The following is a 13,357-nucleotide window of genomic DNA, read 5'->3' as shown; positions in this document are numbered from 1 at the left end:
TCTTACTAAGGAAGAGAAGGAAATCTTCTTTGAAGTCCTTTTCAGTATCAAGGTCCCGACTGGCTTCTCGTCGAATATAAAGGGAATCGTAAATATGAAAGACAAAAAATTCCAAAACCTAAATTCTCATGACTGCCACGTGCTTATGACGCAATTGCTTCCGGTTGCATTGAGGGGAATTCTACCGGAAAATGTTCGCCTGGCAATTGTGAAGGTATGTGCATTCCTCAATGCAATTTCTCAGAAGGTAATCGATCGAGAAAGTCTATCAGGGTTACAGATTGATGTGGTCCAATGTCTGGTCAGCTTTGAGTTGTTGTTCCCGCCATCCTTCTTCAATATAATGATGCACCTCCTAGTTCACCTAGTCGAAGAGATTAGAATTCTCGGTCCTGTGTTTCTACACAATATGTTCCCCTTCGAGAGGTTCATGGGAGTCTTAAAGAAATATGTTCGTAACCGTGCTAGGCCAGAAGGAAGCATCTCCAAGGGCTATGGAACAGAGGAGGTCATTGAGTTTTGTGTGGACTTTCTTCCTGACCTTAAGCCGATTGGTGTTCCTGAATCTCGGTATGAGGGTAGGCTGACAGGAAAAGGCACACTAGGAAGGAAAGCAAAAGTATGTATGGACGGGCATTCTTTCTCTCAAGCACACTACACAGTTCTACACAATTCCACCGTGGTGGCTCCGTATATCGTGAGACACAAGAATATTCTACGCTCCGAAAACCCGGGGAAGGCTGACTCTTGGATTAAAGGGGAACACGAGAAGACTTTCGGTAGTTGGTTGCAGACACATCTCATGAATGACGACACTGTTGGAGATCAGCTGTACTGTTTGGCCAGGCCACCATCTTCGACTATATGTATTTTCCAAGGGTATGAGATAAATGGGAATACATTTTACACGGTTGCCCAAGATAAAAAGAGCACCAACCAAAATAGTCGTGTCCGCTTTGATGCAACAGACGAGAATGGGCACTGTTTGTAAACATATTACGGGTACATAGAGGAGATATGGGAACTTGACTATGGACCTACTTTTAAGATCCCTTTGTTTCGGTGCAAATGGGTGAAGCTGACAGGAGGCGGGGTAGTTGTAGACCAAAAGTACGACATGACAACAGTGGATCTCAACAATCTTGCGTACATGGACGAACCATTTGTCCTAGCCAATGATGTCGCTCAGGTTTTCTATGTGAAGGACATGTCTACAAAAACGAGAAAAAGAAATAAGCAAAAGAAGATATCGTCCGATGAGCCAAACCGCCACATAGTTCTTTCAGGGAAAAGAAACATCGTGGGAGTAGATGACAAGACAGACATGTTAGAAGATTATAATAAGTTTCATGAAATTCCGTCCTTCAAAGTGAAAACTGACCCAAGCATCCTACTGAATGATGAAGATTCTCCATGGCTACGACCCACAAGAAAACAGAAATAATAGATAGGAATATTGGTGCAATAATGTAATAATGTATTAAACCTTTTATGTAATGCATGTATGGAATGTACTAAATTTCAAACACTTTTCATTTTCATAGTTTTGTCAAATTCTCAAATACGGAAAAAGAATTTTAATAAACCTTTGTAAGAGATGAGTTCTCGTTCGAAACGCTAATACTTCGAGAGAGATTGTCCGTTTTGTACACGAAGTGCATCCAGTTTTTGTCGTAGCCCTCTCAACTTTTTAACACATGCTATGTGGGTGAAATGATGATAGCATGCCAACTTTCAACATTTCCAGAGTTCATTTGTAGTGCTTTTCAATTTCAGAGTCAACTAGCTCAAAAAAATAAGTAAATGCACGAAGAATACCAAATGAAGTCAGAAATTGTTGAAATTTTGTGATATGCCTTTGAATGGTGCATTTTGAACACACAAAAAGTATGGAGTTCAAATAAGTTCAAAAAAATGAAATCCCTTTGTAAGAGATGAGTCTCGTTCAAAACCCTGATGCTTCGAGAGAGATTGTCCGTTTTGTACACGAAGTGCATCCAGTTTTTGTCGTAGCCCTCTCAACTTTTTAACACATGCTATGTGGGTGAAATGATGATAGCATGCCAATTTTCAACATTTTCAGAGTTCATTTGTAGTGCTTTTCAATTTCACGGTCAACTAGCTCAAAAAAATAAGTAAATGCACGAAGAATACCAAATGAAGTCAGAAATTGTTGAAATTTTGCGATGTGCCTTTTAATGGTGCATTTTGAACACACAAAAAGTATGGAGTTCAAATAAGTTCAAAAAAATGAAATCCCTTTGTAAGAGATGAGTTCTCGTTCGAAACGCTGATACTTCGAGAGAGATTGTCCGTTTTGTACACGAAGTGCATCCAGTTTTTGTCGTAGCCCTCTCAACTTTTTAACACATGCTACGTGGGTGAAATGATGATAGCATGCCAACTTTCAACATTTTCAAAGTTCATTTGTACTGCTTTTCAATTTCAGGGTCAACTAGCTCAAAAAAAAAAGTAAATGCACGAAGAATACCAAATGAAGTCAGAAATTGTTGAAATTTCGTGATGTGCCTTTGAATGGTGCATTTTGAACACACAAAAAGTATGGAGTTCAAATAAGTTCAAAAAAATGAAATCCCTTTGTAAGAGAGGAGTTCTCGTTCGAAACCCTGATACTTCGAGAGAGATTGTCCGTTTTGTACACGAAGTGCATCCAGTTTTTGTCGTAGCCCTCTCAACTTTTTAACACATGCTATGTGGGTGAAATGATGATAGCATGCCAATTTTCAACATTTTCAGAGTTCATTTGTAGTGCTTTTCAATTTCACGGTCAACTAGCTCAAAAAAATAAGTAAATGCACGAAGAATACCAAATGAAGTCAGAAATTGTTGAAATTTTGCGATGTGCCTTTTAATGGTGCATTTTGAACACACAAAAAGTATGGAGTTCAAATAAGTTCAAAAAAATGAAATCCCTTTGTAAGAGATGAGTTCTCGTTCGAAACGCTGATACTTCGAGAGAGATTGTCCGTTTTGTACACGAAGTGCATCCAGTTTTTGTCGTAGCCCTCTCAACTTTTTAACACATGCTACGTGGGTGAAATGATGATAGCATGCCAACTTTCAACATTTTCAAAGTTCATTTGTACTGCTTTTCAATTTCAGGGTCAACTAGCTCAAAAAAAAAAGTAAATGCACGAAGAATACCAAATGAAGTCAGAAATTGTTGAAATTTCGTGATGTGCCTTTGAATGGTGCATTTTGAACACACAAAAAGTATGGAGTTCAAATAAGTTCAAAAAAATGAAATCCCTTTGTAAGAGAGGAGTTCTCGTTCGAAACCCTGATACTTCGAGAGAGATTGTCCGTTTTGTACACGAAGTGCATCCAGTTTTTGTCGTAGCCCTCTCAACTTTTTAACACATGCTACGTGGGTGAAATGATGATAGCATGCCAACTTTCAACATTTTCAAAGTTCATTTGTAGTGCTTTTCAATTTCAGGGTCAACTAGCTCAAAAAAAAATAAGTAAATGCACGAAGAATACCAAATGAAGTCAGAAATTGTTGAAATTTCGTGATGTGCCTTTGAATGGTGCATTTTGAACACACAAAAAGTATGGAGTTCAAATAAGTTCAAAAAAATGAAATCCCTTTGTAAGAGATGAGTTCTCGTTCGAAACTCTGATACTTCAAGAGAGATTGTCCGTTTTGTACACGAAGTGCATCCAGTTTTTGTCGTAGCCCTCTCAACGTTTTAACACATGCTATGTGGGTGAAATGATGATAGCATGCCAACTTTCAACATTTTTAAAGTTCATTTGTAGTGCTTTTCACTTTCAAGGTCAACTAGCTCAAAAAAAATAAGTAAATGCACGAAGAATACCAAATGAAGTCAGAAATTGTTGAAATTTTGTGATGTGCCTTTGAATGGTGCATTTTGAACACACAAAAAGTATGGAGTTCAAATAAGTTCAAAAAAATGAAATCCCTTTGTAAGAGATGAGTTCTCGTTCGAAACCCTGATACTTCGAGAGAGATTGTCCGTTTTGTACACGAAGTGCATCCAGTTTTTGTCGTAGCCCTCTCAACGTTTTAACACATGCTATGTGGGTGAAATGATGATAGCATGCCAACTTTCAACATTTTTCAGAGTTCATTTGTAGTGCTTTTCAATTTCAGGGTCAACTAGCTCAAAAAAAAAAGGTAAATGCACGAAGAATACCAAATGAAGTCAGAAATTGTTGAAATTTTGCGATGTGCATTTTAATGGTGCATTTTGAACACACAAAAAGGATGGAGTTCAAAAAAGTTCAAAAAAAATGAAATCCCTTTGTAAGAGATGAGTTCTCGTTCGAAACCCTGATACTTCGAGAGAGATTGTCCGTTTTGTACACGAAGTGCATCCAGTTTTTGTCGTAGCCCTCTCAACTTTTTAACACATGCTATGTGGGTGAAATGATGATAGCATGCCAACTTTCAACATTTTCAAAGTTCATTTGTAGTGCTTTTCAATTTCAGGGTCAACTAGCTCAAAAAAAAATAAGTAAATGCACGAAGAATACCAAATGAAGTCAGAAATTGTTGAAATTTTGTGATGTGCCTTTGAACGGTGCATTTTGAACACACAAAAAGTATGGAGTTCAAATAAGTTCAAAAAAATGAAATCCCTTTGTAAGAGATGAGTTCTCGTTCGAAACCCTGATACTTCGAGAGAGATTGTCCGTTTTGTACACGAAGTGCATCCAGTTTTTGTCGTAGCCCTCTCAACTTTTTAACACATGCTATGTGGGTGAAATGATGATAGCATGCCAACTTTCAACATTTTCAAAGTTCATTTGTAGTGCTTTTCAATTTCAGGGTCAACTAGCTCAAAAAAAAATAAGTAAATGCACGAAGAATACCAAATGAAGTCAGAAATTGTTGAAATTTCGTGATGTGCCTTTGAATGGTGCATTTTGAACACACAAAAAGTATGGAGTTCAAATAAGTTCAAAAAAATGAAATCCCTTTGTAAGAGATGAGTTCTCGTTCGAAACGCTGATACTTCGCGAGAGATTGTCCGTTTTGTACACGAAGTGCATCCAGTTTTTGTCGTAGCCCTCTCAACTTTTTAACACATGCTATGTGGGTGAAATGATGATAGCATGCCAACTTTCAACATTTTCAAAGTTCATTTGTAGTGCTTTTCAATTTCAGGGTCAACTGGCTCAAAACAAATAAGTAAATGCACGAAGAATACCAAATGAAGTCAGAAATTGTTGAAATTTTGTGATGTGCCTTTGAATGGTGCATTTTGAACAAACAAAAAGTATGGAGTCCAAATAAGTTCAAAAAATGAAATCCCTTTGTAAGAGATGAGTTCTCGTTCGAAACGCTGATACTTCGAGAGAGATTGTCCGTTTTGTACACGAAGTGCATCCAGTTTTTGTCGTAGCCCTCTCAACTTTTTAACACATGCTATGTGGGTGAAATGATGATAGCATGCCAACTTTCAACATTTTCAGAGTTCGTTTGTAGTGCTTTTCAATTTCAGGGTCAACTAGCTCAAAAAAATAAGTTAATAGTTTGGATAGTCAAAATAATCACTTTTGAAAATAGAAAATAGTTTCGCATTATTTATTTAATTTCAAACACTTTTCATTATCATAGTTTTGTCAAATTCTCAAATATGCAAAAAGAATTTTAATAAACATAGTTTATAATTGAAAATAACAAAATAGTTAATAGTTTGGATAGTCAAAATAATTACTTTTGAAAATAGAAAATAGTTTTGAATTATTTATTCAATTTCAAACACTTTTCATTATCATGGTTTTGTCAAATTCTCAAATATGCAAAAAGAATTTTAATAAAACATAGTTTTTAATTGAAAATAGAAAAAAATTGAAACTATATGAGAATTTGTAAAGAAACTTAAACCTGAATTCACTCCACAATTTCAAATATAGTTTCAATTTTTTAATTTACAGTCAGTTTAGGCCCGTAAGCCTGCTTTAGAGAGGAGCTCGATGGAGTAGCTGCGACGGGGCTTATAAACAAGTGTTATTCCCCCTCGCTGGGCGAGGTGGGACTAAACTTATCGTGCAGGCAAGGAGGGGCTTTAGTCCCGGGTGGAGCCACGACCCGGGACTAAAGCCCCTCGCCTGCCGAGGAGGGGCTTTAGTCCCGGTGCGTGGCTCCAACCGGGACTAAAGACCCCCTTTAGTCCCGGTAGAGCTCCGCACCGGGACTAAAGGCCCCTGCTTCCCGCCTTCTGGTCTGCCCGAAAAAGGGCCTTTAGTCCCGGGTCGTGGCTCCACCCGGGACTAAAGGGGGTCTTTAGTCCCGGTTCGAGCCCCGAACCGGGACTAAAGATCCACCTATATAAGCGGGACTTAGAAAAATTCCAACCCAAATCATCCATTTCTCTTCTTCCTCTCGTTCTCCTGCCCGGCGCGGCACACCGACGACCTCGACGACGCCGTCAGGCTGCCCGCCGTCCTCCTCGCCGCCGCCTACCGTCCTCCTTGCCGTGCGCCGCCCTCCTCGCCGCGCGTCGCCGTCCTCCTCGCCACGCGCCGTCGACACCTCCGACCGATAAGCCCCCCGCCCCCTCCTCCCCAACACTCCGGCCAGTAGAAGAAAAGAAGAAAAAGGAGAAGAAAAGAAGAAAAAGGAGAAGAAAAGAAGAAAAAGGAGAAGAATGGAAGAAAAAGGAGATGAAAGGAAGAAAAAGGAGAAGAAAAGAAGAAAAAGGGAAGGAGAAGAAAAGAAGAAAAAGGAGAAGAAAAGAAGAAAAAGGAGAAGAAAAGAAGAAAAAGGAGAAGAAAAGAAGAAAAGGGAAGAAAGGAAGAAAAAGGAGAAGAAAGGAAGAAAAAGGAGAAGAAAAGAAGAAAAAGGAGAAGAAAGGAAGAAAAAGGAGAAGAAAAGAAGAAAAGAAGAAAAAGGGAAGAAAAGAAGAAAAAGAAAAAGATTTTTTTGTCATTTAATTCCTATTGTTATTAGGTTTGTGCTAGATTATTAGGGTTAGTAATATTTAGAATTAGGTTAGGGTTACAAGAAGAAGAAATATGAACAAAAATAAGAAAATAAGATTAGGAAAATGGAAAATAAGAAGAGGAGGAGAAGAAAAGAAGAAAAAGGAGAATAAGAAGAGGAGGAGAGGAGAAGAAGAGGAAAAATAGAAGAAGAGGAGAAGTAGAAGAAGAGAAAAAATTAGAAGAGGAGGAGAGGAGAAGTAGAAGAAGAGAAGAGGAGAGGTAGTAGAAGAAGAGGAGAAGTAGAAGTAGAAGAATAAGTAGAAGAAGAGGAGAAATAGAAGAAGAGGAAAAATTAGTTTAGGGTTACAAGAAGAAGAAATATATTTTTTGTCATTTAATTTTGCTATTGTATAGTGTGTATGCTTAAGTGTTAATAGTATTTCTTAGATTATTGCTTATTTTTGCTATTGTATATGCTTAAGTGTTAATAGTTTAATTTTGCTATTGTATATGCTTAAGTGTTAATAGTTTATTTTTAGCAAGAAAATTAATAGAACTAGTTTATTTTTTAGTTCATTTTACGATGCCTATCCCGCATCCTCGTCGTCGACTCAGCGGAGGACACCTGCTTGATCAGAGGGGCCCTGTCCGGGACTGGGCTCCGCCCGGCTGGTATTGGGAGGTGCTACCTTCCGGGGGGCGTAGGTTGGTGAGGAGCCAGCCCGTCGTTGACCCGATCCTTGTTTGGTGGTGGTCGCGTGGGCCAGTGAGGGTGCCGAGGCTTCCGGAACCGTCGGAGGTGGTACGTCACCGTGTCAGAAGGAGGATGAGCACGTCCGTCGCTACATGGTTGCGTTGGAGGGCAGGTTCGAGCATACCTGGCAGGTTCTTCGGGGATCTCACTGGAGCTATGATCCTGTGATGGTTCCTTCTCTTTGGGTGTCCACCGCCCGTGCCGATACCCGTCGGGCATTACGGTTCTAGATGTATTAGTGATGCTATATGTATGATAGTATTCGAGGAGTATTAATGATAATATTCGACGATGTACGGACAAAAGAGATGATGTATTTGCTTATAATTGAATGCATGCTAATTTGAATACTACTTTATTTTACAATTTGGTTTTGCTTATTGAATGCTCAAATTGGAAAAGTACGCCTACTTTGAATACTATGCAGAAATCTAGGAGTCCCGGGTGGAGCCACGACCCGGGACTAAAGTTGTTTTGGAACGGAGTTCCTGATAGAATAATTCTTTTTTGATACAAAGGTTAAGAGAATCCGTTAGACATATTTTAGAGTTTAGGTTCTAGCCAAGACCCGGGACTAAAGGTCCTCCTATATAAAACGACACTTCGAAGTTTCCAACCCCTCTTATATAGTTTGTTAGTTTATTAGTTAATCAAATGTCCGTTTTTTGCAGAACTATGGATCCACATATCACGAACCTCGAAGAGGAAGAACTTCTCGAAGATATAATCAAAGACGGCCCCAACGTTGAACCAGCTAAATCTCCGTCGTTATATCTAAACCCCTCTGGATATGGAATGGAGGTCGACCAACACGAAGATGAAGCCGATGGTGCAGGAGATAGGTCCAATGACGGAGAAGGTGATAGCTCCATTGATGGAGAAGCCGGTGGAGAAGCCGGTGAAGAAATAATAAAGTCCGGCGAGGTATACATATGAAGTTCGACAATCACTTGTAATATGTGCAAAATATTGGAGATAGCTCTATATTGTATACATATACATTCATTTGACGAATGTTTCTCCCTCTTAGGCCTCCACATCGAGCAAAGCTACGAAACGAGGCCCGACTAGAAAGTTGGATGCACGGACGCATTACACCTTTGAGGTGATATTGCCTACGAGCGAACCCAAGCTTCCTAAGAATGATGCTGACACATTCAAGAAGCAATGTGGAGTTCTCGTTAGGGATCACGTCCCGGTCAGCGTTCGGGAGTGGAACAAGCGCAAAGGGGCAGCCGATAGTGACTATGTCGCCGAAAGGTACAAAGATAATCTTTGGAATGATCGCATGTCACATTTCAACCTGTCAGAATGTGAGAATAAAGACGCCGCAGACAAACTGAGGGCCAAAGTCAAGCAGTGGACTCTAAAGAAGATGGTCGAACTGTTCCGTAGCTGGAAGAAGAAGCTATGGAAAAACTATCTGAAGACAAATAAAGTGTCAGTATTCGAGGGGTATCTAGCCAAGCAGGCGAATCACTGGAAGGCATTTCAAGAGTACAAGGAGTCAGAAGATGCCCAGGCATTATCAGAAAAGAACAAGATAAATGCCGACAAGAAGAAATATCAGCACAAGCTGGGGCCAGGGGCTATGAGACTGCCATCCCAAAGTGGGATAAGAAAGAGCAAGATCTGCTAGCTAAAGGCATCGTACCTGAAAAACTCCGTGATGAGTGGGAATTGAGAGCAAGAAATTGGTTCCTTGCGCATGGTGGTTCGTACGACGAAGAAACAGGGAACCTCATCTGCAGTGACGATCTTAGGATACCCAGGGAGAATTGGAAAAGGATAGTGAAAGAAATTAAGGAGGGAAAAAGAAAGTTCACTGCAGATAGGGAGAAAGATTTGCTCACACTGGTCCTCGGCAATGACGAACATGGAGGACGAACGCGAGGCTTCGGTCCTTCTTACCGTGGTGGCTTGGGTTTGCCAGAGACCAAGACACTTACAGAAGCCGAGAGAGAGCAAAGAAGCGGCAGCAGGATGAGGAGAATGACAAGTTCAACCAGTTGCTTGCCAGGATTAACGAGCAACAGAAGCAGATTGATGAGCTTAGAGGAGTAGCGCGCGAGGAAGATCCTGCATTTGATATTACCGGCACCCCATCTAAGCGGAAAAGTAGCGTGGCTGAATCTGAGGCCCCGCCCGACGATGCACGAAGAATGATAGAGGGCGGTCCCGGCTACCCCATGGATGGAATCAAGGAGTCAACATCATGTGAACTCCATCAGAAATTCAAGAACATATCCATGAAGGTGGCCGTCGGACTGTTGGGGAACGTCGCATGGGAAACAAAAAATTTCCTACGCGCACGAAGACCTATCATGGTGATGTCCATCTACGAGAGGGGATATTCGATCTACGTACCCTTGTAGATCGCACAGTAGAAGCGTTAGTGAACGTGGTTGATGTAGTGGAACGTCCTCACGTCCCTCGATCCGCCCCGCGAACCGTCCCACGATCAGTCCCACGATCTAGTGCCGAACGGACGGTACCTCCGCGTTCAGCACACGTACAGCTCGACGATGATCTCGGCCTTCTTGATCCAGCAAGAGAGACAGAGAGGTAGATGAGTTCTCCGGCAGCGTGATGGCGCTCCGGAGGTTGGTGATGATCTTATCTCGGTAGGGCTCCGCCCGAGCTCCGCAGAAACGCGATCTAGAGGTAAAACCGTGGAGATATGTGGTCGGGCTGCCGTGGCAAAGTTGTCTCAAATCAGCCCTAAAACCTCCGTATATATAGGGGGAAGAGGGGGAGCCTTGCCTTGGGGTCCAAGGACCCCCAAGGGGTTCGGCCGAGCCAAGGGGGGGAGTCCTCCCCTTCCAAACCGAATCCAGCTAGGTTTGGAAGGAGGAGTCCTTCCCCTTTTTCCCACCTCCTCTTTTTTTTCTTTTCTCTTTGATTTTCTTCTTATGGCGCATAGGGCCTTCTTGGGCTGTCCCACCAGCCCACTAAGGGCTGGTGCGCCACCCCCAAGGCCTATGGGCTTCCCCGGGGTGGGTTGCCCCCCCCCCCTCGGTGAACACCCGGAACCCATTCGTCATTCCCGGTACATTCCCGGTAACTCCGAAAACCTTCCGGTAATCAAATAAGGTCATCCTATATATCAATCTTCGTTTACGGACCATTCCGGAAACCCTCGTGACGTCCGTTATCTCATCCGGGACTCCGAACAACATTCGGTAACCAACCATATAACTCAAATACGCATAAAACAACGTCGAACCTTAAGTGTGTAGACCCTGCGGGTTCGAGAACTATGTAGACATGACCCGATTGACTCCTCGGTCAATATACAATAGCGGGACCTGGATGCCCATATTGGATCCTACATATTCTACGAAGATCTTATCGTTTGAACCTCAGTGCCAAGGATTCATATAATCCCGTATGTCATTCCCTTTGTCCTTCGGTATGTTACTTGCCCGAGATTCGATCGTCAGTATCCGCATACCTATTTCAATCTCGTTTACCGGCAAGTCTCTTTACTCGTTCCGTAATACAAGATCCCGTAACATACACTAAGTCACATTGCTTGCAAGGCTTGTGTGTGATGTTGTATTACCGAGTGGGCCCCGAGATACCTCTCCGTCACACGGGGTGACAAATCCCAGTCTCGATCCATACTAACTCAACGAACACCTTCGAAGATACCTGTAGAGCATCTTTATAGTCACCCAGTTACGTTGCGACGTTTGATACACACAAAGCATTCCTCCGATGTCAGTGAGTTATATGATCTCATGGTCATAGGAACAAATACTTGACACGCAGAAAACAGTAGCAACAAAATGACACGATCAATATGCTACGTCTATTAGTTTGGGTCTTGTCCATCACGTGATTCTCCTAATGACGTGATCCAGTTATCAAGCAACAACACCTTGTTCATAATCAGAACACCCTGACTATCTTTGATCAACTAGCTAGCCAACTAGAGGCTTGCTAGGGACAGTGTTTTGTCTATGTATCCACACATGTATATAAGTCTTCATTCAATACAATTATAACATGGATAATAAACGATTATCTTGATACAGGAATTATAATAATAACTATATTTATTATTGCCTCTAGGGCATAATTCCAAAAGTCTCCCACTTGCACTAGAGTCAATAATCTAGCCCTCACATCATCATGCGAATTACATTGTAATAAATCTAACACCCATACAGTTCTGGTGTTGATCATGCTTTGCCCGTGGAAGAGGTTTAGTTAGCGGGTCTGCTACATTCAGATCCGTGTGCACTTTGCATATATTTACGTCCTCCCCTTTGACGTAGTCGCGGATGAGGTTGAAGCGTCGTTTGATGTGTTTGGACTTCTTGTGAAACCGTGGTTCCTTTGCTAGGGCAATGGCACCCGTGTTGTCACAAAACAAGGTTATTGAATTCAGTGCTCTTGGCACCACTCCAAGATCCGTCATGAACTGCTTCATCCAGACACCCTCCTTAGCCGCCTCCGAGGCAGCCATGTACCCCGCTTCGCATGTAGAATCTGCTACGACGCTTTGCTTGGAACTGCACCAGCTTACCGCACCCCCATTAAGAATAAATACGTATCCGGTCTGCGACTTAGAGTCGTCCGGATCTGTGTCAAAGCTTGCATCGACGTAACCCTTTACGGCGAGCTCTTCGTCACCTCCATACACGAGAAACATCTCCTTAGTCCTTTTTAGGTACTTTAGGATATTCTTGACCTCCGTCCAGTGATCCACTCCTGGATTACTCTGGAACCTACCTGCCATACTTATGGCCAGGCTAACGACCGGTCTAGTGCATAGCATTGCATACATGATAGAACCTATGGCTGAAGCATAGGGGACGGTGCTCATATGCTCTCTATCCTCATTAGTTGCTGGGCACTGAGTCTTACTCAATCTCGTACCTTGTAAAGCTGGCAAGAACCCTTTCTTGGGCTGTTCCATTTTGAACCTCTCCAAAACTTTATCAAGGTATGTGCTTTGTGAAAGTCCTATCAGGCGTTTCGATCTATCCCTGTAGATATTAATGCCTAGAATGTAAGCAGCTTCTCCTAGGTCCTTCATAGAGAAACTTTTATTCAAGTTATCCTTTATGCTCTCCAAAAACTCTACGTTGTTTCCAATCAGCAATATGTCATCCACATATAATATTAGAAACGCCACAGAGCTCCCACTCACTTTCTTGTAAATACAAGATTCTCCAACCACTTGTATAAACCCAAATGCTTTGATCACCTCATCAAAGTGTTTGTTCCAACTCCGAGATGTTTGCACCAGTCTATAAATGGATCGCTGGAGCTTGCACACCTTGTTAGAATTCTTAGGATCGACAAAACCTTCGGGTTGCATCATATACAACTCTTCCTTAAGGAAACCGTTAAGGAACGCCGTTTTGACATCCATCTGCCAGATTTCATAATTGAAAAATGCAGCTATTGCTAACATGATTCTGACGGACTTAAGCATCGCTACGGGTGAGAATGTCTCATCGTAGTCAACTCCTTGAACTTGTGAAAAACCCTTTGCCACAAGTCGAGCTTTATAAACGGTCACATTGCCGTCAGCGTCCGTCTTCTTCTTAAAGATCCATTTGTTCTGAATAGCCTTGCGGCCCTCGGGTAGTACTTCCAAAGTCCACACTTTGTTCTCATACATGGATCCTATCTCGGACTTCATGGCCTCTAGCCATTTGTTGGAATCTG

This window comes from Hordeum vulgare, chromosome 5H (assembly GCF_904849725.1).
Source record: "Hordeum vulgare subsp. vulgare chromosome 5H, MorexV3_pseudomolecules_assembly, whole genome shotgun sequence".
Classification (NCBI taxonomy): Eukaryota; Viridiplantae; Streptophyta; class Magnoliopsida; order Poales; family Poaceae; genus Hordeum; species Hordeum vulgare.
The sequence above is the reverse complement of the archived record's forward strand: the minus strand, read 5'-3'. Positions refer to the sequence as shown.